Here is a 26,990-nt window from a genome sequence, read left to right on the forward strand (position 1 = left end):
CGTGCATCAGCCACAGTGCCGCAGGGACCATTCCAGTCAAACAATCCCAGGCATCGCGTGGAATTTTGCCAGAAGATTGTTGATTCATTCTGGAACCGATGGTATAGGGATGTGTTCCCGTCGCTCGTCCCGCGCAAAAAATGGCAAACCATGAGAAGAGATGTGTCCGTAGGAGATTTTGTGATAGTCATGGAAACAAATCCGTTCCGCGGCCATTGGAAAAATGGGCTAATTACAAGGGTTTTCCGCGGGTCCAACGATAAAGTGCACAACGTCACCGTTAAAACCGCGACAACTGAATACGAACGGCCAATAAGCAAAATAGTTGTTCTGCTCCCCGCAGAAGGCTGGTCTGAGGATGATTGATTTGGCTCCGGCGCGTTTGCCTTCGTCGTCGAGGTGGGAGAGTGTTTCGCTGATAATGCGAATCTTGGACTTTCTTTTATTCTATTTACCAGTTTTAAATTTCGCGAACTTCGCACGTCAGGTTTTGGCATCACTTTTTACGTCACGAGCTATTTTTACGTTTTAGGCTTCTTTTACGCCCTTTTTGTCATTCACAATTTTTACTGCACTTGGTCTGGAAGTACATATAGTAAGGGCAGGTTCTTTGTCCCGGATAACCACACATTTCGGTTTCGGTAGTTTCGGATTTGTAAGTATTAATTTTATGCATTTCATTTAGTTCCACGTTGTATTATTGTCTTGTAGGTTCCTTCTTTACATATATTCTTAAAATACCAAAAAATATTCTTTTTCACGTTTGTACGTCTCTGTTTGTAAGTCATGTCTATTTTACTGTCCGGTGCTAAATGTAGTCCATATGTTTCAGGTTTCAAATAAAACTATATATTGAACATCCGAGTTTCCGAGTCTTCAACCACATTCGTTGACAATACACAGCTATTGTATGGTGTCCTGCATTCCTAGGATGTCCATTCCTTTCACACCGGGCCTGAAAGTCGTAATAAATCCTGATCGAAGATGGCCTGTTAGGAATGTCTGTGGTTTTTACTAAGTTATGGAATTATTGGTTATTCTTTTGATGATATTTCCCGATGTAACTATCGCTTCTAACATACATGAGGTAGTCCTTTGACAATTAACATGATTGGCGTGGTCACTTTCACAATTTAGATGTGACAGTGTCAAAAAGTTATAAAAGCAAATGCCTAAATAGATGTATTCTCACCTAAGAAAAATTTTAGCCATGAAACATAAATGTTGTCGGTAATTGAATGAATAAAGTTGGTTCTTCTAATGTCCTTGGTCCTGTCCTATGACTGCTTCTAAATGGGAACGACAGCCGTTTCATGTAATTGCTCCAAACGAGGCGCAAAAGATGATCGTGTACCATTTTGTTATAAATTTGCTCGAGTGTATATATAATAATGGGGACAACCGAAGCGCCTAGGTCTTCCCCATTAACAATTGTCCATGATTGTTAAATGTGTTTCGGCAAACGTTCAACCGAAATGTCACGCCGCCCAAGCATAGACATAGCCACATTCCCTAGCCTGAATACTTCCCTACGCAGCCTAATATGAATGGCTTTATGGCGGTGCTCTTCATATTTACCTCAACTTACTCGGACTTGAAAAATTAACGGTTGCTTAGACCGTGGCAAATTATACAAGTAGGAATAATCTAAGGAACAATAACAGTTGTCAAACGGCGTGATCCTAACCGTTATGGATAGCATGGGTAAGATCGATTCTGATGACTGATGGTAGCTTCTGGCTTAATGATTTTATTCATTGTTCTCCGTTACAAAACAAAACGTATCCATGTGACAACAAAAACAAATTAGATGAACAGTTCATCGTATGGTTTATTGAGACAAAAAAACATGATATGTAATATAAAGTAAGTGTGCTACATGTAGAAAACATGTGTAAAACATTATCAAACATCTTCATATTCCAACTTCAATTGCAAGGTACCAGATTAATCATTATCTGATACACATACAAGACTGGATTATGTAATATCACGATGGCTTTACATCATTGGATCTGACATGGTACTTAAGATGGGTATGATAGTTAATTACAATAACAATATTTTAATTGCACCCAGAAATGCTAAACTTGGTAAGATTGATGTTAATAATGAAACGGCTTTATCACCATCAATGATGAGAGGATCTCTAGATCTCTATATTTTTAAGTATCTTTAACATTTCATAGTAAGATGAAACCTGTAAATTGACCTAATCAAATGATCACTGTGATTCAAATGGTCGTATATTGAAATCCCACAACAAGTGGTAGTAAACCATACAGCTATGTTAAACTGGTTCTGGTAGTTCAATAGCGGTTGCTTCTGCATCCTCGATCAAACAGTCTCCCCTGTTTTTTAAGCTTTAAAGTCCTGGAACCATGTCGGTTCCCTTAAGATTAAAGAAGTTATTTGTATTAACAGTTATTTGTAAGTTAAAGAAATCATAAGTGAAATGTGTGTCTTGCTTCTTAGAACAGGATAGTACTTAATATCTTGTTTTACTTTAAAGCTTAAAAAACAGGGGAGACTGTTTGAGGATGACCACTGAAGGTGTCGGTTCTTACGTTCTTTTATTTTCACCACCTTCGGTGCTAAGCTATTCTCTCCGACTAGAGACGTAACTAAAAGTCATATGCTTCTTCATCATTGAATTTGAAAACCAGTAAATTATCTTCAAAGAGAATGATATTCCAGTTATGTTACTTCTTACAGACTGTAGTTGTACAGCTTGTAGTAATAGGATAATGGGTGCTAGATTACTCGGTTTTGTATTGGAACTAAGGCAACTTTTGTTTCCCCCATTGATTTTGGCCCTTTTTTCTACGCAAAATCGTAGATATTCGTAGATTGCATTATCCTGTTACTTAAGTCGACAAGGAAACCAAACTTTACAGAGGCTGAAAAGCTGAGATTGATGGAAAAATATGAAAAGGAATTTTATTTGATTGTGTCCAAATTCAGGCCGAACACAAACACCCATTTTGGTCTGTTTCTCGAGTATTAGAGCAGATATTTGATCGATGTCAACGCCTATACCCAGCTTTCTGAACCCAATCAATAAAATGCCACCATTAAAATACTGGCGGCCATATTGGGTTTCAAAATGGCCGCTTAAATGACACTAATTTGCCTACATCTCGAAAAATACGTTTCAAACTATATCGCAAGTATTGTAACATATGAAGGATGGATTTCAACGCCTATACCCAGCTTTCTGAACCCGTCCAATTTAATGCCACAATTTAAATTTCGGCGGCCATCTTGGATTTTGAATTGGCCGCTGAAATGACATTTTTTTCCCTATATCTTGAAAAATACGTTTCAAGTTATATCTCGAGTATTGTAAAGGCTACCCCCACTAAGCCGCCTGAGGATCCTTGTTGGGATAACTTTCTGTAGTCCTGGGAATTCTACCTTCACCAAGTCACAAGACAGTGAATTGTGGGAAATTTTACAATAGGACATACAGACATACTTCACCAAGGGCAAAGACATTCTAACTGGCGACTTTAGCACGAGGACAGGAGTCAAGCCCGACTTTATTTCAAATGCTGATAATTCCTTCATTCCAGTTTCTGCTTCCTATGTTTCCGATCGATCTCTTCCAATAATTGATTTGTAAAGGAATAACTGTGATAGAGTTGTTGATTAGACTGTTCACCTTGACGCAAGGACCCAACGCGCCGCGTAGCGGCAAAATAGCGAAACATTTATAACGGGTCACCGTGATCTCATTATGGACTTATAGCGCGATTATAGGGTTGTAACTATTTTGTTGTATATTGTCACGAGGAAAGAAAAGCACGCGACTTAACGCCGACCTATTTATGTGAAGTGATAATCAGAAGGTATATAGTTCAGGAAATGTTAATAAATAATCATTCCATATCGCCTTTTGAGAGCATTTTTAATTGTAAAAATACATGCCTACGTCACAGAGTCTCCGCAATGGTCATTTTTATCATGGTAGTCTCGCGCAGCCAGAAGTTATTTACTAATTAGTCTGGCGCATGCCAGACTTTCTTTGTACGAGACGTTTTCCAGCGCGATGTATGTGAGCAGAAGCAACAGTGCGCAAGATTACCTCGAGCAGGGGCAAATAATAGATTATGCCAATGATCACACCTTCCTCATTGAGTTTTCCCAGAATGGTCAATATCGTGCGAAGCTAGGGATGGCATGGTTGTCTGTTGACTGTGCTTTAAGAGGGACTGGCACCATGCCTAGTCTCTCTTACAGCAAAGTCAACAGACACCCCTATACCCCCTCACACTCAGAAACCACAAACGCCCACGCCTTTCTGCCACCTTAATACTTCTGATTAAATTTCTAGATCTCTGACTTTGACAAGGAAGAAGACGCAAGCTGAAACCTCCGAATAACGCATTCTTTCAATTTTAATTCCCAACATCATGTATAGAGCTGTAGACTGGCACCATGCCTAGTCTCTCTTACAGCAAAGTCAACAGACACCCCTATACCCCCTCACACTCTGAAACCACAAACGCCCACCCCTTTATGCCACCTTAATACTTCTGGATAAATTTCTAGATCTCTGACTTTGACAAGGAAGAAGACGCAAGCTGAAACGTAACCCCCGAATAACGCATGCTTTCAATTTCAATTCCCAACATCATGTATAGAGCTGTAGGCAATAAAAGTATATATAGTGGTCGAACTCTTTCCACCAATTCTTTCTTGCCTATCAGTTCGAGGGCAAAATCTCATGATTTGAAAGACGGTCACCCACTTTAAAAGAACGCCTTTCAAACGAACCGGTTCTGCTTAATTATCGTGTGTGTAAATACACCTACAAGTCATTGTGGAGTATGGAAAGCCATATGATCCAAGATATCAATGAATTTCTTCATGCAATGCCATCTTATGCACTATTGAAAAGTGGAATGCTTAGCTTGGATGTATACATTTAAACCATACTTATTCTACTCTAGGAAAATTTCGCAGTATTACCATTATGAGAAATGATAACGGTCTGAAAACTTGTAGATCCCCTCAGAGCTGTGCAATATCTGTATTCTCACCTTCTTAAACATGTTGTTCCCGTCATTATACAGGCGAAAAAACATAACCAGTGCTATGAACGAACTGTTCTTTGACAAATACCATGGAATGTTTGAAGCCAGCCAGGATCTTGGTTGATGTTCTGAATAAGGTTGTATGAAACAATACATGCACATTTAAATTCAGATACATGTAGATGCAGATGTGTAGTCACTAAACGAGTTACTTGCATTGACTAAGATAAGTTGACAGTTGCCAGTTATAAGAGTGTTTTTTTTGATGCGATACAATTATGATGTGCTAATTAGGATGTTTCATGGCCAATGAATTACCCCAAGCATTTTTATACATCGAAAGATATTGGACAAAAACAATCTGAATATTCAACTGATCCATTTTGCCACCCACATACATTACAGTACTAAAAAGAACGTTTTGGAAGAACGATAGACATGTTGACGTACAAAACCATATTGTTTGCATTGAACGTTGTGGGGAGCTAAATGATATACGATCCACGGGATAAAAGTAAAAGAGAGGACTTGCCAACCGTCCTCAAAACTGCTCAGATTTAATATTAAGAACTAATTTCTATTCTTCCGTTTTTACCGTGCCGTTCAAGCTCCCTATGATATTTTCATTTCAAGTGCTTTTTTTGCTGCAGGTTTCTATTAATCAGCAAATGGGATTTTAATTTGTTCACGCAGAATACGTGTCTTTTCCTCACACCACAAATACTTTTGCGGTCAACGGATTACTAATAATATATTTTGGCCAAGCGATTATTCTTTCATTAGCACCAACAATCAGCATATGATGTGACACAAACTTCGCATCTAATTTCATCAATAACGTCAGCCGAACATCCACATCAGATTGTTCAAGACATGCCTCCAAAGTTAACATTAGAATATATATGGCAAGTTTAGGTTGAAATTTATAGGCCTCCTTTGGGTCAAAAAGGGAGTTGCTTACAATTTTCGACCGATGAACCTCAACGACGACGCATGATCCGAGCAAAGACACAATTGCGGAGTCTCCTACTTTTCTGAACAAGTCATCACGAAAGATAATCGAAGTTGTTGTATTATGCTCGTACGGTTTTTCTAAGATGGTGATGGAGTGTGGTCTGGCTGATGAGTTATAGACATAACCATTTAAATCACATTTTATACCTTCTAGCATGATGTTATCCATATTACGTGATTTATATATGTCCGCTTCAGACATAAGAGAGTAGCGCACCTCTTCTAGGCTTTTAACATACTGAAGTTTAAGAACGAGCCCTACATTTACTATTTTATACCAATCTAACCAAGATACAGATAGCGTTTTTACCCTATTTCGAAATTTGCGAAAGGTCATCTCCAAGAAAACATTCTCACCGCATGAAATCATTTTGAAATATTTGAACGTCGAATTTCTTGGACCGAGGCTTTTCTCAAGTTCATCATACGGTAGAATCAACTCTCGGCGATTAAATTTTTCATTCAAATCGAAATGAAATGCTTGAAATTTTTCATAGACAGACTTTCGTCCATGACCAGTGCTAACACCTATTACACCATTGCCATATTCGCCAGCAATGTAGGCGAGCTCGTTAAAATGAAAATTACTTTTTTTTCTAAACTCTCCGGTTATGCTATCTTGGCTGAAGACGTAGACATTACGATGAGGGCTCAAGGAGTAATGAAAAAGAGCCACCGTGACTATAACCCTCAACTTCGTGTGGTAAAAGACCGATGCCACCCATGCTGGGAATGGGCCATAGATCCTTACATCACGATACGACCGATAGTTGCCCCTCTGCTAGTTCGGCGTTTCGGTAGAAAGTAAAGATATGACATATTTGAATGTAGTGTTCCAGTTTTAAAGGATGAATATGTTCAAATTCTAAAGTTAATACATTACATGTGGGAAATGGAAGGCCGCAGTATCTTGCTGTGCATTTCGGTTGTATCAACCCATTATCAATGTATAATGCCTATTTGGGATACCATGTATACTAAATAAGTTGCGCTCCACTCGGCATCCCATCCCGACAGACATGGCATTAAAGCAGAATCTACGAAAACTGCTCGTTAACCCGCAGATCCCGCTTAGTTGGAGCCATGGCCCGTTCATACTTCCACTCGGACTTCATCTTCGAGGTTAAATCACAGTTATATCTAGTAGTATTTAGTTTTAAATTCATAGCGTTATTCCATCGGCATTTTACAGTGATGTTATTAATCGTAACTTGGCTCAGTGTGAAAGATGGATACCACGAAGTGTCTATCCAAGTTGCAGTCCACAATTTGGAAGACGACTTTCTCATATATATACGCCTAAGGCACAGGTTTAATATACTATTGGTACACAAATCACTGAGAAATGTTCATCAATTCATTTGAATTGAAGTTATCATCCGACGATTTTATAATTCACCCTCAAAGTTGAAGTGTAGGTGAACGATTTATTCTTTATTCCTCAGTTGACTGTACGCCATGCATTCGAACGAGAATTGGGTTTCTGTTTCAACAGCCACATTGGTACAAACGTTATATTGTCTCATTTCCAGTTCGATTTCACTGTGTCGTGCGAGTTCTATATTTGGTCGACACGATCCATCGCCAGGTCGAGAATATTCCTCAACTCTAATGGTACTCTTGATGGTTTTATAAACTCGAAGTTCACGTGTAGTGGTGATACTTTCCTTCCATTGTGAGTATTTCATCATTAAGACATCGCATCGGCCAGATGTATCATTCATATACACGATCGCCGAAGAAAATTCTACCATGATTGGTGCTCGAACGAGTCATTCATACAAGTTGAATTTTAGGGGGGTTGCCAATATGAAAACTAAAATATTATATACCTGCTTTTTCCAAAGCTGATGCCCTGTTTTCCAATCCCGGCAATTCCAGCCTTTGGTAGCAACATCCTTGTGAAGATAACAAGTTCTGACTTGATCATGGCCTACATGGTCGATCAGGTAGGTGGTGAAAAAAGCAGCGCACCACTGAATATTCGAGCATGCCACGCTACAGCGAAGAATTGACTGAACTCGTAAGATTGCCAAAGTTAAATCATTATTGATTCCACTATGCAGTGAAATGAAATGGAATGAGGAAAACACTACACTTGCTGAAGCTTTGTCCATGTTGTCAGGCTGTGCAATAGTCCCTATAGCTATTCGACATATCAAATTGTATTTACACGGTCTACGAACTCATCCAATGTAATTCTCAATTAGACAACCTGCTTTCTCGAGATAGTGATGGTTTCATCGCAAATATCCTAGTCAAAACTTTCTGTAGCAAAGCTTAAATGAAAATGGCCTGGTGGTTATATGGAAGCTATACGTGTATAGAATCTGTTTAGGCTTGTAAAATAACCAACCTATACACTAGATCCAATAAACAGATAGATTCTATATAACTTAAATAACGTTTTAAAGCATACATTAAAAAACTATATGTATGACTCATTATCATTCAATTTAGAAATTATTAGATTCTGAATAGAAATTTTATGACGATTTGTATTTACACTGGTTTCCTAGAGAAAGGTCAAAGGGTTTCTGCATAGATTTCCTTTAGAGAAATACTTGCATGCGACATTTTCTTTACATTCACAAATACACCATATGGCTAAAACGAAATTATTAGCCTCAGCTACATTATACATGTAGTTGTTTAGTTCCTTCACAATATTTCAGTTGAGCTGATTATACAGTCAATGTCTTTGGATAGAATGTCACTAGGACAAAGGATTGCATTCACTCACAATCTTAGATGTGTTTAAGGACATGTCCCAGAACCAACCATTTTCGTATCCATACATGTACAGTAAGCATGGTAATAGAATTATCAAGCCACCAGTTGATAATATACTCTGCCTTTCAAAACCCAGGCGAAATCCATACTCTTCAGACGAATTGTGCCGGTAGAAAAAAAAGCGCCCAATCAGAGCGTCACTCCGAATTAAATGCGAATTTCGCACGAGCAACGCAATGCCCTACCCGCGCCAAATCATTATCGAAGCAATCGATGCTTCATCATGTCGTACACGAGTTTCTGAGAGGGAGCCAACTGTTGGCCCTATATTGTCAACATGTTCATCGTAGAGTTTCTACTGATCTACGCTGAACTTTTAAGCAGGAAATGACAAGTTACATTTTGCCGCCCCGGGAAAAAAGTTGATAATAGGCTGAATCGCTAGTCGTGCGAAATCCGCTTTTGAGCTTGATTTTTTAAGGCTCTTTGCTGAATCACACGTACCCCGCTGCGACTTCGTAATAAAGACACAACAACACTTCAACATAATGCATAACAGCATAACATTGATGTGGCTTAATTACAGAATCAAAACGTTAGGTTTTTCTAAGATTTCAATAAGACATGTCCTAATGGTATCGCCAATCTGAACATAAGCTATACATGATGGGTAGAGTAATTAGAACAGCCACTCTTCCATTAGGAGTGTACTGCTTTTGTTACGGTTTAGTATTTGAGGTTAATACTTATAACACCAGCATCAACTATAAGTATATCCACATTTTTCAATGTCTGCAAACAAAAGAGAGCCCAAGGGATCATAACTCTTTCATATTGAGAAACAAAGAAAAACGCGCCAATACATGTATATCTGATGAAATGATACACCGACAATTGACCGACATAAGCACGGGTAGCTCCTGAACAAAGTTTTTGATGATACCGCCCAATCAGATTAAGGGACCAAATGTTCCTAGTGGCTTGTTTGATTTATGTTAACGTATCAGCTTGACATGGTGACCCCTGGGCCCGCATTCATAAAGCTACTTAAGTCAAAGTGGGGCACCTAAAATGCATCGTAAGTTTAGGTGGGGTACTTACTAAAAATAAGTCATATTCATAAATATGCTTAAGTCAGGTGGCCCACTCAAATCGAATCTTAGGTTTGAGACACCTCCGGGGCAGTCTTAACTCTAAGTGGACTGGTTCTTTCAGTTCATTTTGAGCACGGCGCTCATCGGAGATGAGTTTGTTGATGTTGGCTTGGCAACATGAAATTGCACACATGCGAGCAATTCGCAGGGAAAGGGTTTTTCGTGATCGCCTCAATCCACAGGACTTCTAAAACGACTTATAATTATATCAGCGATATCGGTTTGATCGGCAAACATTACTCTTGTGAGGGATGACCACGAATCGGAAACTAGGAGGAATTATGCGCTGCCTCCTGAGTTAAAACTGCTTGCGACTCTCCGGTTTACAATTGTTATGCTTGCGGATCTTACAACAGGTTATACTGGTGATACTGTCAACCAACCACTAGTCGAGGGATTGCGGAGGTAACAACCTCACTGAACCAAATTTCTGACACAAGATGTCACTCCTCAATTATCTGTTTTTATTATCAGATTCTTCGATTTCACGGGGTCATCGGTGTGGTTGATCGAATGCCTACAGTACTTGGATTCTATGACCTTCGTTTCATGAGTGAAGATTTTATGCGACATTGGGAAGGGGACTTATGAGGTCATCCTTAGGGTTATCCATTGCGGCCTTTAATAGCATATGACGCAATTTTTGAACCCTAACATACCCAGGTAACGCTGATACAATTGTGTACAGAAAAATGATTTGTAATTTGCACTATTGAATACCCACGATCAAGGAATAATAATATAATTCATAGGTATGGCAGGCGGAATGTCCAGTTATTTAATAAACTAAGTTTATTCGCAATAAACTAGGTTTATTCGCAAATAAACTAGGTTTATTGGTGCAAAAAACTAAACTAGGTTTATTGGTGAATAAACTTAGTTTTTTGCATCAATAAACCAAGTTGTTTGCAAAAAACCTAGTTTATTCGAAAGAAACTTAGTTTTTTGCAAAAAAAATAGTTTATTGACCAAAAGTATCAGTTTGTCCCCCGAAGCTAAATAAACCTAGTTTATTCCCCAAAAAGCATAGGTTGTGGACATTTCGCCACCTTACCTATACTTTTGGTCAATAAACTAAGATTTTTGCAAAACACTTAGTTTATTGCTGCTAACCTATACTTTTTACCTCGTCACCATCCGGGCGACCTCACTCCAAACCTCGAATCTAGGTGGCTATATTATGGTACTTCATACTTGGTAAAAGCATAGGTTGTCGATGAATCAACTAAGTTTATTGCAAAAAAACTGGTTTATTCAAAAAAGCACAATTGATTTTAAAGAAACTGGGTTGTTCCACCAATAAACCTAGTTTATTTGATTAACTGGACATTTCGCGCCAATAAACCTAGTTTATTCGTGAAGAAACTAGGTTTTTTTGCAAGAAACTTAGTTTATTGACCAATAGTAGGGGTAATCAAATAAACTAAGTTCTTTCATTAGGCGGAATGTCCATTATTCAAATAAACCTAATTTATTTCGAATAAACTAGGTTTTTTGCAAACAACTTGGTTTATTGGTGAAGAAAACTAAGTTTCTTCACGAATAAACCTAGTTTATTCGAAAGAAACTTAGTTCATTGAATAACTGGACATTCCGCCTGCCATATATAGGCAGACATCAACAAGAAATATGACACGGGTACCTGATGTGTCTTTTGAAGAAAGATAAGTGTCCCATTAGGCCCAGGTGTCGGAGCCACAGGTCCTTCTCACTGAACCAAGGTTGAGAAATTTAAGTTTGGACTTGATTTCTCTGGTTCATATAGGTTGCGTGAAGAAGTTATGAAACACAAAGTTATGTCAACAGCGTCATCAGCAAAAACTTATTACGGGCAACGTGTTGTGAATTCTGTCATTTAAATCATTTCTGCAAGCTAATGATTAGCCTAAATAGTTGGTTTAGGAGAAGCCCTGGAAAGTGCACCGCCGGTTTGTCCTTTGGATAGCAAAGAAATTGTAAAACATGGATTTATTTTGTGCCTACACCACAGAGTAACCCGCTGTCTTTCTCCATCGAAATTTTGTGCATCATACAAAAACATACTGTTCATGTCGCAAGATGGACTGCTTATTTTTTATATTCACCAGTGAGGGTGCACGTGTGCTGTTTTTCTTGTGATGCAGCCATTCCCCCACGGCAGCACTATCCAGGGCAGACTGCTCGGTAAGTTGGGCGACCTGCCCTGAACAATATTGCTTCTCGGCGACCAGGGGTGACCTTTAGGAAAAATATCATAACCTGCAAACCCAATCACGTCACTTCATGATATATATCAAGTCAAGCATTCTTACGGAAACGGATCAATAAGGATGTAATTGTCGAAGTATTAGCATACCTTGGTACTACAAATCATAGTTTCAAAGACAAATCAATTACCTTGGTTTTGTTTGCGAACTGAGAGTATTAGGAACTCAACCATCAGCCTCCTTGGTTCTGAAGAAATGCAGCATTTTGCCTTGCACGGGCTTCTCAAATGTATTTATGTACAAAAATCACATACGCTGAGACTGCAGGATAAAGTGGTGAACCTAAACATTCGTCGGCCTAATACCGGACACAACAACTGAAGCCAAGGACGTTTTATGGCGTGAACATGTAATTCACAATTTATCAAAGGTTATAAGTACACAATTCATTTACCATGCAAAATAATAATTATGCACATCCCGCTTCGTTTGGTCATCATTTCGGCAAAAGTTTATCACTTTTTAAAACAACTGATGGCGTAATCGTCAAATAAAAGCCGTTGTGCAAGTTCCCTGACGATCTCACTCATTATAGATACTGAAAAAAAGTTATAGTGTGTAGAATTAAAAACTGGCGCGGGTTTCGACGGAATTTTAGCAACACCATAGAGGGTTCGTATTGGTATCTCATGATTGACCCTTAGTCGCAGATCCAATTCCAAAGCACAGTTAGCCTCTTTCCTGGTGCAGGGGCCCTGCTATTTTGGCTTTTTTATCGGTAAAAAAACGGCCGACTTGATTTTGGAAACATCAGAGTAGCATCAGAGCTCCGCTACAATCGAGGCGTTGATCAGGATAAAGTTGAATATATAATTACGAAACACGGGCCAAATTCATAAAGGGCGTTTAGCTTAAAACAGCGTTTAACTACTGAATAGACAGATTCAGGTCCTTCATGTAAATCTTCACAGAATATGAATAGGCCCTGAAACTGATTAGGGAGAAGTTACACACGTCTAACACTTAAATGCCCTTTATGAATTTGTCCCAATGTTTAGTCACCTCTCCGATCTGGTGATCCTTGTTCTGCTGCGACACACATTACCAAATACATGAACTGGTGGGACCGTGATGGCATGATTACTGTTTCTGTGATTAGACAACCTGTGAATTACGAAAACCTGTGAATTAAAACAACCTGTGAATAACCAAAACAGCAAGGTAAGTCACCTCTCTGATATGGCGTCCCTTGTTGCGTCTGCTGGATCCTTCGACACACACAACAAAATTCATGTACTGGATAGAATAATACAGTGTTTTATCATTTTCAAAACAACCTATGTCAATGATTGTATAGAAAAGATTTGTTTAAAGAGAGCAAAGAATGAGCTGATAATTTTTATATCGATTGCTTTGAAAAGGCGATCGATTTCGTAAAATTGATTCTTAACCCATACGCACCATGATCACATTTGTCAATGTTTCTGATGCAGATCATTGAACTTAATGCAAACGAGTGTTTTTTGTCTCTCCGATATGTGATCATGATTGCATATGCCAAAAATGGTTTGTTTACAATTGTCTTTGCATGTAATGGCTACGGGAATCGGTTATCGCTGCTCTCTACCCTTGCCTATCATTTTCATGCAAAAGCCAACCCAAACCATAACCCTTCCTTTTCATGCTATAACTAACCCTAACCATGACCTTTGATTTTGATGCTATTGCCCACTCCTTCAAGTGCTTGGAGCTAATGCTGCGCTAATTACTGACCTGTATTCATCACATAAATGAAGTGATTTGCCGTAAGAGGAGATCACGGTCTCTCCAGCGGTGTAGAGCATCAATTGGTCATTCTTTGAAAAGCGCCTCCAAAACACATTTCGAAATTGGTGTCATTGGCAATTAAGAGAATAGCCTGACGAATCACGCGTGCTCATCCTCAAAGGGGCCGCTACCCACGCATGGAATTCCGAATGTAATATTGAGCAAGCTCAAAAAGTGTCCAGCACAAGTTGACGGATGGAAGGACAACCGCCATATCTCCGCTGACCATTATTTGGTCAACTTAGCTAAAAAGTCGTCAGCTAGGACAGCCGATTTCAGTTCACTGCCCAAGACAATTCCCTGCCTTCGATTTCAGACCAGTAAAAATGTATTTTTCTTCTCGATTATTTGATTTTGACTGACAAGTTTTCCTACAGACAGTTTTAAAAGTACTGTAGAATTATAATGAATAGTTATGGTTGTGGTAAGCAATGGAATAACAAAACAAGGGTCATGGTTGGGGTTAGCAATAATAACATGAAAACAAAGCGTCATGGTTAGGGTTAGTTATAGCATGAAGGGGAAGTGTCACGGTTCGGGTTAGTAATAGCATCAAAATTAAGGGTCACTGGTTGGGGTTAGCTGTAGCATGAAAAGGATGGGTAATGGTTGGGGTTAACAAAGTCCTGGTTGGGGATAGCTACCGGTATTGCATATAATAATGATGTTCCAATGGCATGAACAGGAAGGGTCATGGTTGGGGTTAGTTAGAGCATGTAGAGGAAAGGGTATTTGTCAGCAATAGCAAGCACAATCAATGGTCATGGTTGGGGTTAGCTATAGCATGAGAAAGAAGGGTCATGGTTGGGGTTAGCTATAGCATGAAGAGGATGGGTATAGTCAGAAATTGCAGCAAAATCAATGGTCATGGTTGGGGCTAGATATAGCATAATGAGAAGGAAAGGTCATGTTTGGAGTTAGCCATAGTATGAACAGGATGGGTAATAGTTGGGGTTAGCAATAGCATCGAAATGAAAGGTCATTGTTGGGGTTATATATAGCATATGAGAAGGAAGGGTCATGGTTAGCGTTAGCTATAACATGAACATAATTTGTATCGTTAGCAATAGCAGCAAAATCAATGGTCATGGTTGGGGTAAGCTATAGCATATGAGAAGGAAGGGTTATGTTTGGAGTTAGCTATAGCATGAAAAGGATAGATAATAGTTGGGGTCAGCAATAGCGCCAAATGAAAGGTCATTGTTGGGGTTATCTATAGCATAGAAGGAAGGGTCATGGTTGGGGTTAGCTATAGCATGAAAAGGATGGGTAATGATTGGGGGAAGCAAATTCATCCAAATGAAAGGTCATTGTTGGGTTCAGCTATTCGCATTATGAGAAGGAAGAGTCATGGTTTGGGTTGGCGATGTCGCACTTATTCTACCACTGCGCCGGAGTATTGTGTATCCCCCAGGACCTAAATCGTACCAATCAAATAACGATTAAATTACTAATTAGATTAGCTATTTATCGGTAATAAATTAGTAAGAAAAACCTTAGCAATTAATTTCTTAGAAATGTATTGGTCAGATAAATCTTAGTAATTAAAAAATTGGTAATTTCTTTGTAAGATAAAAATTAGAACAAAAATTTGGTAATTTGTTTCTTGGTAATAAATTACCAATTTATACAATGACAATTTTTTTCTTATAAGAATCTTATAAGAATAATCTTACTAAGATTTTGATTGCTAATTTACTGGCAAAAATAATCTTACGTACATACTGTAGTTTCATGAAAATAACACCACTTCATTAACAGCTGGTGTCGCCGCCCCTGACTCATCGGGTGGCGAACAGAACTGTTGAGAAGGCCGATCATTGGCTGGGATTCCAGAGAGGGTTGTCCAGGCCTCATATCCAATATACTTCAGTTTCGAGTCCAATCCTTATTGTTTGGGTGGTTGAAACCGATTCGTAGGTCTCCTATGAATGGGATAATGGGATCGGGCCTTCGGCCATTGTACTGAGTGTCCCAGAACATTTTCAACTAATCGTCATTGGTAGTGTAACGGGTGTCCCAGTGCTAATGGCTGATAGTGTACAGGGTGTCCATGAAAAAAGTCTAACTAACATATTGGCTTCTGCTGGTTTTAGGGATTGACCTGCCCTTTCAAAGTGAGGCACTGCTCAGGGAGGTAATGGAGCATGTCTTCGGGTCTTATCATCCCTTACCAGCTGCGGGCTTTAAAAGATACTTTGCAGTGCGAAATTGGTAAGAATGAGAAGTTGTCCGTCACATATCTGGAGACAAAACCGAACATCCCTCTGAATGTACAGTCTTGTCTGAAGTGATCAGTGAAGAAATAAAAAAGAACGATCCAAATCCCGATTAATTTTTTTTTCAAAGCTAAAGATACACATTATTAGATTGTCCAGCTTTCAGAATCGTACCCACAATCATTCACAACACCCACAGTCAATTCAAGTCTATATTCACGAACTCTGGTCCATCCACGGCAGTCTCCTCTTCTTCCTCCAAGATAGCATGTGGTCCAGCTTCGATTGGCCTTGGTCGAAACGGTGCTTCAAATCAGTTGACGATAACGTCCTCATCAACACCATCCCAGGCATCTCTGATGATGTTGGTCACGTCTCTCAGGCCGATGCGAGGGCAGTCTCCTCGTTCGTCCGTGTGGTCTTTCTTCCAAGATTTCCATTGTCGCCGTACGTGACATTTGAAGGACTTCATGACAGCAACGTCTAACGGTTGTACGAGGGATGTGCAACCAGCATGTACGTAATCCAGGCTGCCTCTCTTGTCGCGGACTCTAGTCCGGAAGTTCTCTGTCCGGTGGACCTGATAATGATCGACGATTAACAGGAACTGGTCGGTCTCGTTGTCGGTGACGTAGGGTGATAGGACTTCATCTAACCAGTGGTGCGCCGTTTCCTCCCTCATCCAACCAGTTTCCGATTGGGTAATCTTTACATCTGCTGGTGGGTTGTCTTGGAGGGCTGCAAACACCCGGACGAAACCTCTTCTGGGGAAGGTGACGTGCGCCGGCAACTTTGCTCCAGAGGCTGCGATGCAGAGGGTGACGGTGTATCCCAGTAATCAATTTCACATATGGTTTGTTCCAGTTGTTGCATAACTTCTTTCTAAACTTGCCACAACCTGAAAATGGGTGTTTTGGTGTGTCTGTGCGTGACAGCACAATAGATTTTGAAATAAGTGAAGGAAAGACAGGTGTCTTACAAAATACAGTAGAACCTCTGTATTAAGGACACCCTTGGGACTGAGAAGTGCTGTCCTTAATAGAGAGGTGTCCTGATTAGAGAGGTCAAACTAAATGGAAACAACCAATTTGGGAGCAAAACTAGTGTCCTTAATAGAGAGGTTGTCCTCAATAGAGAGGTGTCTGCTAAGGGAGGTTCCACTGTATATATTAAATCCACATATGGATGACAGTGCAAAATGCACTGGGTGTGCACAGAGAGATTGAATGCACTATGCACATGTATGTATTTGGGAAGGGGTTGGCAATGTTGCTATAAATATACCTTTTTGGAAAGTGAAACCTTTTATATTACAATGAAAATGGAGCAGGGGATTTAGGGTTTAAATGTAGCTATTTGTTATTCTGTACACAAAATAGTTTCACTTATAATTTAGATTATTATTGTAGAATTTGGTGAAATAGAAAAATTATGTCTTGGAAAGATGGTGCCCAGATTGGATCTGCTCATGCCCAGTGACATGTGCAGAAGCAACTTCCTGGAGGTGTTGTGGCCAAAGCACTAGATGGCAGGACCAAAATTGTGGAGAATTTTGAGGAGGGAAATATGAACTTTTTCACAATTTTAGCCTAAATGTCTTGTCATCAATGTCAGCATGGATAGTAGCGAGTATGGCCTCCCCCTGCTGCAATAACAGCCTGACACCGCTGTCTCATTGAGTTTATCAGACGATTAACATCCCTGACATCAATTGCATCCCATGCAGCCTCCAAGGCCACACCAAGCTGCTGCAACCCATTTGGCTGCACCTCAAGCGCTCCAATACTCCTTCCCATCATGTCCTAGACATGTTCTATCGGATTCAAGTCCGGGGATTTCGCTGGCCAGTCCATACGCTCAATTCCATGATCCGCCAGGTACTGTGTCACCACCCTCGCTGTGTGGGGACGGGCGTTGTCGTCCATGAAAATGAAATTTTCCCCAGCGTTTTCTGCAAACGGAACCACAAAAGGTTCCACGATTTCATCTCTGTACCTCACACCTGTAATTGCTCCCCCTGGGACCACATAGAGGCGAGTGCGTTGACCGTAGCTGATTCCGCCCCACATCATGATGCTGCCTCCACCATAGCGGTCATGTTCAGCGATGCAGCCATCTGCAAAATATCTCTCCCTGTTGTCTCCAGACTCTAACACGTCCATCATTGTGGTCCAGGCTGAATCTGCTCTCATCTGAGAACAGAACACGGCGACATTGCTGGTGGGTCCATCCCACATGATCACGAGCCCAATTGAGACGGATTCTTCTGTGAGCAGGGGTTAATGGGATGCATTGCAGTGGCCTCCTGGCATGGATGTCGGCTCTGTGAAGTCGGTTACGGATGGTTTGATTTGAAACAGTCACCCCAGTTGCAGCAGTGAATTGGTTATTGAGTCTGCAAGCACTACTGAAGCGGTTGCGACGACAAATAGTCACTAAGTAGCGGTCATCCCTCGCAGTTGTTGCTGATGGGCGGCCAGTACGGGGTTTCTCTGAGTATCGCCCTGTCTCCCGGTGTCGTTGGTTAGCACGACTGATGACACTGTGAGACACACCCATCATCTCAGCTACTCGTCGCTGTCTGAAGCCAGCTTCCAGCATCCCTATGGCTCGTGCAACCTCTACTTCACTCAAGTGGCACCTACGCATCTCTCTTGTCAGAATGCTGCCTGAGCTTGGTGGGAAATGCAAGGAAAAGCACTTGCATGGACTTTTGTACCACTTTATGTGGTCAGCTGACACACCAAAAACATCCATTTTCAGGTTGTGACAAGTTTAGAAAGAAGTTATGCAACAACTGGAACAAACCACATGTGAAATTGATTACTGTGTCTTGGAGGTCATACAAGACATTCATATTTAGGCAGTTTCTGGTCCTTAATATGTGCTGTAAAAAAATATGTTAAAAATAAAAAGTGGTTCTTAACTTTCTTTGATGAGTGTAAGTGGTTTAGCGTAACCGTGACAGCTCGGCTGAGCCATCACAAGGGCCAGCGAAGTCACTCATTGGTTACCTCTGGTGAATAGACTCGAGAGAAGAGGCCGGTCCTTGAATATCCCGAAGTGGTGTTATTTTCATGAAACTACAATATATCTTACTAATTATTGTCTTAATTGAAAATTACTAAGAAATTTCTTAGCTGATAATTTCTGATATACAATGTACAAGTCTTTTATGTTATAGTTACCTTCACTTATAAACTGTTGCTCTACGGACTGGCGAGCAAAGTTGAGTCCAAGCATAGCGGGTTTTTGGCGAATTGCACATTGCAGTTGATTGTATCCGCCTGGAGTAATTAGCTTTTCAGACAAGCTTACTCTTTGACACCAACAACTGAATTCATACAGTGTGTTACTTCTTAAAAACTTAGCTAATTACCCGTAATTCAACTGCGTGCTATTCTCTTAAATGCTGTACTGATTAACACTCGGAAATAGAAACAAATCCTAATGAATTGTTATACCCTACGAGGCCGCAGCAAGGGAGGATGGGGGTAATTGGCGTCACTAAAAAAGTGCTGTTACACAGAACAATAGTAAATAGTGCTCAGTTATCATCTTCACTTGAATTGTATTTAATCAATGAATAAGATACAGCTAGAATACAGGGATTATTTCACTTTTATATAAAGCTGTCCATGAAGTTAACTTAATGCGGCTCCATCAGTGTGCTTTAAGACGTTATGATATTGTATGTATTTGTTAATTGTTGACAGCATTTCATGAGGCAGGTGTACTTCAACTAGCTCTTCAACAGACACTATTGGAATTATTGTCTGAGAGCTGGGTGACAGCTAGGTATTAAATTGATCCCTACGGGCCTTAGAGGGGGTATTAGATGCCACTGATCTCTCCGCAAGATACCACTACTTATTTGTTTATTTGTAGTTAAAAAGGTTTTCGGAGGTTGAAGGCACCAATCATACCAGTTTTAGCACGATGTAATAAACCTCGGAAGAATGGGATGCCAAACGATAGGACCTAGCAATCAGAAAATGAACTAGAAATTTGAAATTTGCTTGTCAGCAAATTTGATAGCCCCCACTAGTACATGGGGGTATGAATGAATGAATGAATGAATGTTACACTTATAGGGCGCCTTTCCGTGGTAGCACCACGCTCAAAGCGCCACCTCCCCGAAGAATCGATTAAAAAGCAGAGTTTTTAATTGTTTTTTGAACATTGTCTCTGGCTGGGATCTCAGTTCAAGTGAAAGTTTATTCCAGAGGTACGGGCCGCACCTTGAAAAGCTGCGGTCACCGTACCTCGATCTGGTCCGCTTGACCTGAAGGGTCTTGAAAGTGGCTGACCTAGTGCGACCTTCTGTTTCCAGGAGGAGGTCATTGAGGTACTCCGGTCCGACACCATTTTGTGACTTGTGGATCACACACAGAACTTTGAATTCAATCCTGGCTTTGATGGGAAGCCAGTGTAGCTCCTTGAGTAAGGGCGTTACATGGTCAAATTTCTTTGCGCGACATATCAGCCTTGCTGCCATATTTTGCACCCGTTGCAACGGTGCAAGAGTCGTATCAGGCAGACCGTATAGAATTCCATTGTTGGAATCAAGCCTTGATGTAATGAAGGCTTGGACCAGTCTTTCAGCACTGCGTTTGTCCAAGAATTTCCTAATGCGGCCGATCTTATAAAGACTGGCGACGGCGGCTTTGCAAGTCATTTTTACCTGCATGCGCATGCTCATGTCCCCTTCCAACCATGCCCCCAAATCCTTAACACACTTGGAACACTGAATCCAGACACCGTCAATGTTGATCCCCGGTATAGAGCCCGATCCCCTGGCGCTGACAAAGTTAGCCATGTCGGTCTTTGGCGCATTAAGGGCAAGCATGTTTTTTGAAAACCACGTTTTTATATTCCTAATACCATCCTCCATGCTTGTAACCAACGCTGTACATTGGGACTCGTCACCACGGCGGGCCGACTTCAACAGCTGATTGTCATCAGCAAACAGCTGATACGGAATACTGCACCTGTGCATCACGTCGCCTAGAGGAATTGTGTAGATTGTAAATAGGACCGGGCCGAGAACTGAACCTTGTGGAACGCCAAATTCCAATGAAACACGATCAGAAAAAACACCACAGATTGTCACCGAGAGCTGTCTGTCCTCAAGGTAGGATTTAAACCAATCGAATGCAGATTCAGTCAATCCAATCCTATTTCGTAGTCGATCCAAAAGTAGGGCGTGGTCAACCGTATCAAATGCGGCTGAGAGATCAAGAAGTACTAAAAGCACTTCATCCCCAACATCCAGGGATGTAAGGATCTCATCCGTAACTTTAAGAAGGACCGTTTCCGTACTATGTCCCTGTCTATAAGCGGACTGATTAGGATCAAATAACTGGTTCGATGACATATGATCCCTGAGACGTACCGCGATGATCCTTTCGATAAGCTTGGACAGGTATGTCGTGTTTGAGACCGGTCTATAATTGCCGAGCTCATCCTTATCCAACGATGGTTTTTTCAGTAACGGTTTCACAAGGGCAAATTTTAGCGCAGTGGGAAGATGGCCTTGCTGAAGAGATTTATTGATAATTGCAACAAGCACCGGCAGAAGAGAACCTATGCAGTCCTTCAATAGGGTTGTTGGAATAGGATCCTGCGCACAACTCTTGGACGGGAGCGACAGGACAAGCTTCCTAACCTCATCTTCATGCTGGAATCTTCTACCGCCAGTATTGGGAAGAAGGGAAAGAACAGGAAGATATAAAGAAATATATTAGAAATTTGAAGTTGATTGGCAGCAAATTCGATAGCCCCCACGGGCCCACACAGTACACGTATGGAGGAGTGAAGTCTATTCCGTTTCGCGGATGATCTATTTCCGGACAAACACGCTCGCGCTTTCTCAAAATCACACGCTCAATAACATTTAAACAGCACCCTAACCTTTTCAGATGGGCAGGGTGGATCATCGATAAGCATTTAAGGCTATTCCTTTATTTTATTCCTACATTCAACAGTCGTTCTTTGCTAAAAATACTCGACAGAATACTGTCATCATGACGAGATGGAGACGGGGGGGGGGGGGTATCATCCGTCCCTGTTTCCTCTCGACAACGGGAATGTTTTACAGAAGAGTCCCACACTGGAGGAGTCAGCATCGTCCTTAGGACAGCTCTTCCGCATTACTGTCATCATAAGATGGGGGAGGGGGGGGGGGGGTAAAACCTGCCCTGGTTTCCTCTGGATGACAGGCATATTAAAGACGGGTCCCATGGGAGGAGCCATCAACATTCAGGGGGCAGCATTTCAGAATCTTGAGGAGTAATTCCGCATCCTTGACATCATGAGGAGATGTGGATGAGAAAAATCCCGCCCTTGTTTCCTCTGGGTGACAAGCAACTTTTACTGAAGAGTCCCGAATGGAAGGAGTTGCGAGTGATTTGATAGGATTCCCCATGGAGCGCTTATGAATAATCAATTTCAATCTTTATTTGTTACAATGAAATTCTAATGAAGAAGTCAGCCAATCTATACTGCATCTTGACAATTTCATTATGAAACATAGAATGGTGTTGAATAATAAGGATGCTTACCTGAAGAAAGTGATCAAGATGTCAAATGGTGTTTTGAAACTTTCATTTGACTCCATAGCGAAACGACTGATGATTCAGTCCAAATCAATCCCCTATTAACCGGGGTCAGAATTATGCTATGACTGAGCCATTCGAAATGCTGACACCCTGGCGACATCCTGAAAACTTGGCTTCAATGACCAATCGACCTCCTCCACTTTTGGAAAGTTGGAAAGGGAATATACGCAGACTAATAACGTTTATAACATGTAGATGGTCTCATCAATCCGGAACGTGCCGTTTTTAATGAAATGTTGACCGGTTCCTAGAGTCTGTTTGGGTCGGACACATAGTATTTAATTAATGGTTGTGGCAGTGAGATTTGATTGATCTTTGATTATTATTCAAAAGTTACACGACATGCCAATGTCAAGTCTGTGATAACAGGGAGTAATGCCATAAGTGGACGTTCACATGCTGGACTCGGCCTACGCAATGTTAGCTTATAAAATTGGTGAAAAGAAGTTTCGTAAACATCGATAAGCAGACCTAATAATATTGACAGTCTTATGAATTAGTAGGGAAAATTTGTTAAAAGTCGGACAAAATAAATTGTGAAAAAGTTATAAAATACGCTAACATAATAATAACCCACAAATCAAAATCAATGGTCCATTCCCATTATTACCGGCCTGATGGTTTAGAATGACATCATAAACAGCCCGTCAAGCCGGTCAAGATTAATTATTTCTTTCAGAAGTATTAATGCCATTTGACACCTGTAAATAGGTTACCGATAGACTCAGGAATGCAAGATAATTTTCAAAAGCCACTATTGACATTCTCCCAGTGCTAACACTGAAAAACAATGGATCGCCGTCCGCTTGTTGTAAAAATGATCTGAAGAACGATTCTTTTATGAAGCCGGTGTAAAAGTAGAAAGTGTCTCTCCTGGAAAAAGTGTCCGGGCCTATTTATGGCATATGGTTCTATAGAGGCCATGACCGTCAATATCTCCAGTGCATAATAGAATCCTTTGTTCCCGGAAAGTTTATCCTAGGACATTTTAAACGTCCACACCGGCACCCCATTCAGCCATGTCAGCAACACATTGAGTGCATTCGATCTAATCCACATACCCATATTGCACCAAGGGTAATGAACCCAGTAAGACAGGTAAACCTAACACAGCGGGTGCTGTCTGTGGTGCAATAGCAGATGTCTAGGAGGAAGGCCGCGGAGTGCAATCAATCAGCTTATCTGACCTATTATAAACATCCAGCTGAGAGGCATTCCACCTTTTTCGCTCAACTTTGGCTAACGGGGTCTGGCGGTCATGGTGTAGTGTATAAAAGATGACTTTGATGGAGTTTTTCTGTAAAAATATTGATGATTGTTTGCACCTCTATTATGTTTCAGCCCAGATACCAATTCTTCTGTAAAAAGCATTTTAATATTCTGCATATAACATAGCTTTGTATGGCTGTGATTAGATTAGGTTTGCACTCAGGCAAAGACAAATAAAAGGCATTTTAAAAGGGCCTACTTCGTTATTCGTTGTGAAGAATGGTCGTCATTTGAAAATGCCATGCCCATTACTTATGTTGTGGTATGAAAGATTGGTGCCCTGTTGTACACAAATGAGACAAATAGTCGCAAAGAACAGGTCTTAACCTATAGTATATATAGGCAGGACAAATGTGTCCTATTGTAGGCCTACCAAGATGAGACAGTTAGTTGCAAAAATCGACAGGTCACAACCTATGATATCATAGGCAGGACAAAGGGTGTCTCATCCAGCTTGGGGTCTTGTAATTCCGGGAGTGAAGTTGAGACAACAGTCACCAAGGACATGTCACAACCTTTATTATCATAGGCAAGGGATGTAGTTGTCTCATCCAGCTTGAGGCCTTGTTATTCCGAGAGATGAGACAACAGTCACAGAGGACATTATATGTTACAACCTTTATTATCATAGGCGAGGGATGTAGTTGTCTCATCCCGCTTGAGGCCTTGTTATTAAGAGAGATGAGAAAACAGTCACAGAGGACATTATGTCACAACCTATCTTTTATATGCAGGGGATGTAGGTGTCTCATCCAGCTTGGGGTCTTGTTATTCCGAGAGATGAGACAACAGTCACAGAGGACAACATATCAAGGCAGTACCAGTACACAAAAATTAAAAGTCATGATTTCAATGTACACAATATTATTATTATTAATTATTCACAATATGCATTTAATTTACATTCAATAGACTCATACATTCAAAAAATAATAATACAAAGTTCACATCTTCATATTCCTTGCTATAGAAGTTTCAACTTTAACTTTCTTTTAATCAAAGTGACAGACAAATGAAGGTGCGCACTGTTCCTGTCTAGTCCTCAATTTGGAAATGATGTTCATCAACTTGACTAAGAACGGTTCTAAGATAAACTTTTGAGTCCAATCTGAACAAACACGTGTCGCCGACATTGAATATACGTTTTCCTGATTTGTCAGTGGATTTCTTGGACTTCTTGCGTTTACGACCGAAATATCGCTAATGACCGCCTGCACCAACTTTCGAATCCAACCGAGCTCTTTTCTGAGGAGGGAAGTCACCATCATCATTCCTAGTCAGGTCCATTTTGAAGACGAGTATACCTGGAATTGTAAAGGCGAGTGTAAACATAATGGCAGTGGCTAAATGGGGGAGGGGGGGGGGGGGGTAACTGGGGGTGGCTCCAACAGACACAGCTTCTATTCTAATTCAATTCTGACACTGACCAGTGTTGAATCTAGAGAAAGAAAGGAAGTATCCTACAGATGTCCACTTTTATTTCAATGTAGATTCAAATAATATTTAATTGCAATCAAAATAGCCTCGGAACTTACCATCAGTCCAAAATCAGAGTAGTAATCACGCCTGTCTATAATGTCGGTTGCATTTCTGGTGACACATCTTGGAGGCTGAACCTGAAATAAAGAGTAATTTATTAGAATAGAATACATGCATACAAAGCCTACGGGAATACAGTATAATGATTTCAATCATCTGTTTGTGAATACATAGATGAAGGGAAACATCGCTTAACTTACCACTTATCTTGTTCACTGCCGGATCAATGATGTCGACGTACTGGGCCTATATACATGTAGCCTCTCGAATCAACTAAAGCATCACATCAGCCGGATTAAGTCGAGAAGTTATCTGCAGTACACACCATGCAACCAGCTGAAATCAAAGGAAAAAGGCATTTTAGTAACTGAAGGACTCTTTACCAGTCAACAAAAGGCACTGTTTTGGCATCACCCTGTACAAAAATACCACAACAAACTGGAATGTGGGTCAATGGGCGAGTTCATTTTGCTAACAGGTGGATAATATTTATACCAAGAACTTTTCTATATTTGGCGAATTCTTAAGACTATATTTATCAATTACATCTGTAAAGATATTTTCAACATAAACTATGGTATATGTTAACTCATGGCTTGTTCATAAGCACGATCATGACTTATTATTGTACTATTACCCATGCTGTACCCCTTTCACCAAAATAGACCCGACCATCGAACTTCAAAACTCAACTATTTTTAGACATTTGTTTTTCAAATGCATTTTCTGCATGAATAGACAGCAAACTAACATAAAATAGATATATATTTTAAAAGTAAAGATTTAAATGAATACTGGAAGTAACTCGTTTTGCTAAATAACGATCAAGGGAATTCGATGTTGTACGATGAACTTGGCCATTTTGAATTTGAGCAGATCAAAGTTTGAGAAATTTCAGAATAAACGCACGATTCTGTACGAAACTGAAATGAGTTATGCAAAACAGCCGGGGTATTTATGATATATGATATTATGCCTACCCGGCTATCTAGTCTTGAAGAATTCCAAAATCTGTAACTTGTCGAAAAATCGATAAAAAACATGGAAATCGCCACTGTTTCGTTAATTTTGGTCCAAATTTCATGAAATTTTCTTGCCGGGTGAATGGTCATGTGACACAACTTATGAGCCAATGAAAACCGTCGTATCTAATTCGAGCACGTGTACAGAAGCGCGCTGATGTTTGAACGATGCCAATGCATTAACCCTTTGGCTGAATGGGTATTGCGATTATGTGTGAGATGTGTATTGGCGACAATGTTTACATAGCGGTTAACAGGCTTTTCGCATGGACCAATCGTTGGGCAGCAGGCTAGTAGGCAGAATGGTTTATTTCGATGTCATGTTTAGGCTTAGCTGAAACAGCTGTGACATAAGCCCGTGCAAGGCA

The 26,990-nt window shown here is 40.4% G+C and overlaps 2 long non-coding RNA genes across 2 annotated transcripts; both read right to left on the bottom strand.

The window, feature by feature from the left end:
* Positions 1-5,434: 5,434 nt before the first annotated feature.
* On the bottom strand, positions 5,435-13,383 carry LOC135500612 (uncharacterized). Its single transcript, XR_010449490.1, has 3 exons — positions 13,189-13,383; positions 12,317-12,724; positions 5,435-8,332 (listed from the first exon to the last, which is right to left on the bottom strand). It is a non-coding gene; the product is annotated as an uncharacterized LOC135500612 (long non-coding RNA).
* An 11,923-nt stretch (positions 13,384-25,306) lies between these two features.
* On the bottom strand, positions 25,307-26,762 carry LOC135500872 (uncharacterized). Its single transcript, XR_010449529.1, has 4 exons — positions 26,581-26,762; positions 25,801-25,936; positions 25,597-25,677; positions 25,307-25,365 (listed from the first exon to the last, which is right to left on the bottom strand). It is a non-coding gene; the product is annotated as an uncharacterized LOC135500872 (long non-coding RNA).
* Between the last annotated feature and the right edge of the window lie 228 nt (positions 26,763-26,990).

Source organism: Lineus longissimus, chromosome 16 (assembly GCF_910592395.1).
Source record: "Lineus longissimus chromosome 16, tnLinLong1.2, whole genome shotgun sequence".
NCBI classification, from domain to species: domain Eukaryota; kingdom Metazoa; phylum Nemertea; class Pilidiophora; order Heteronemertea; family Lineidae; genus Lineus; species Lineus longissimus.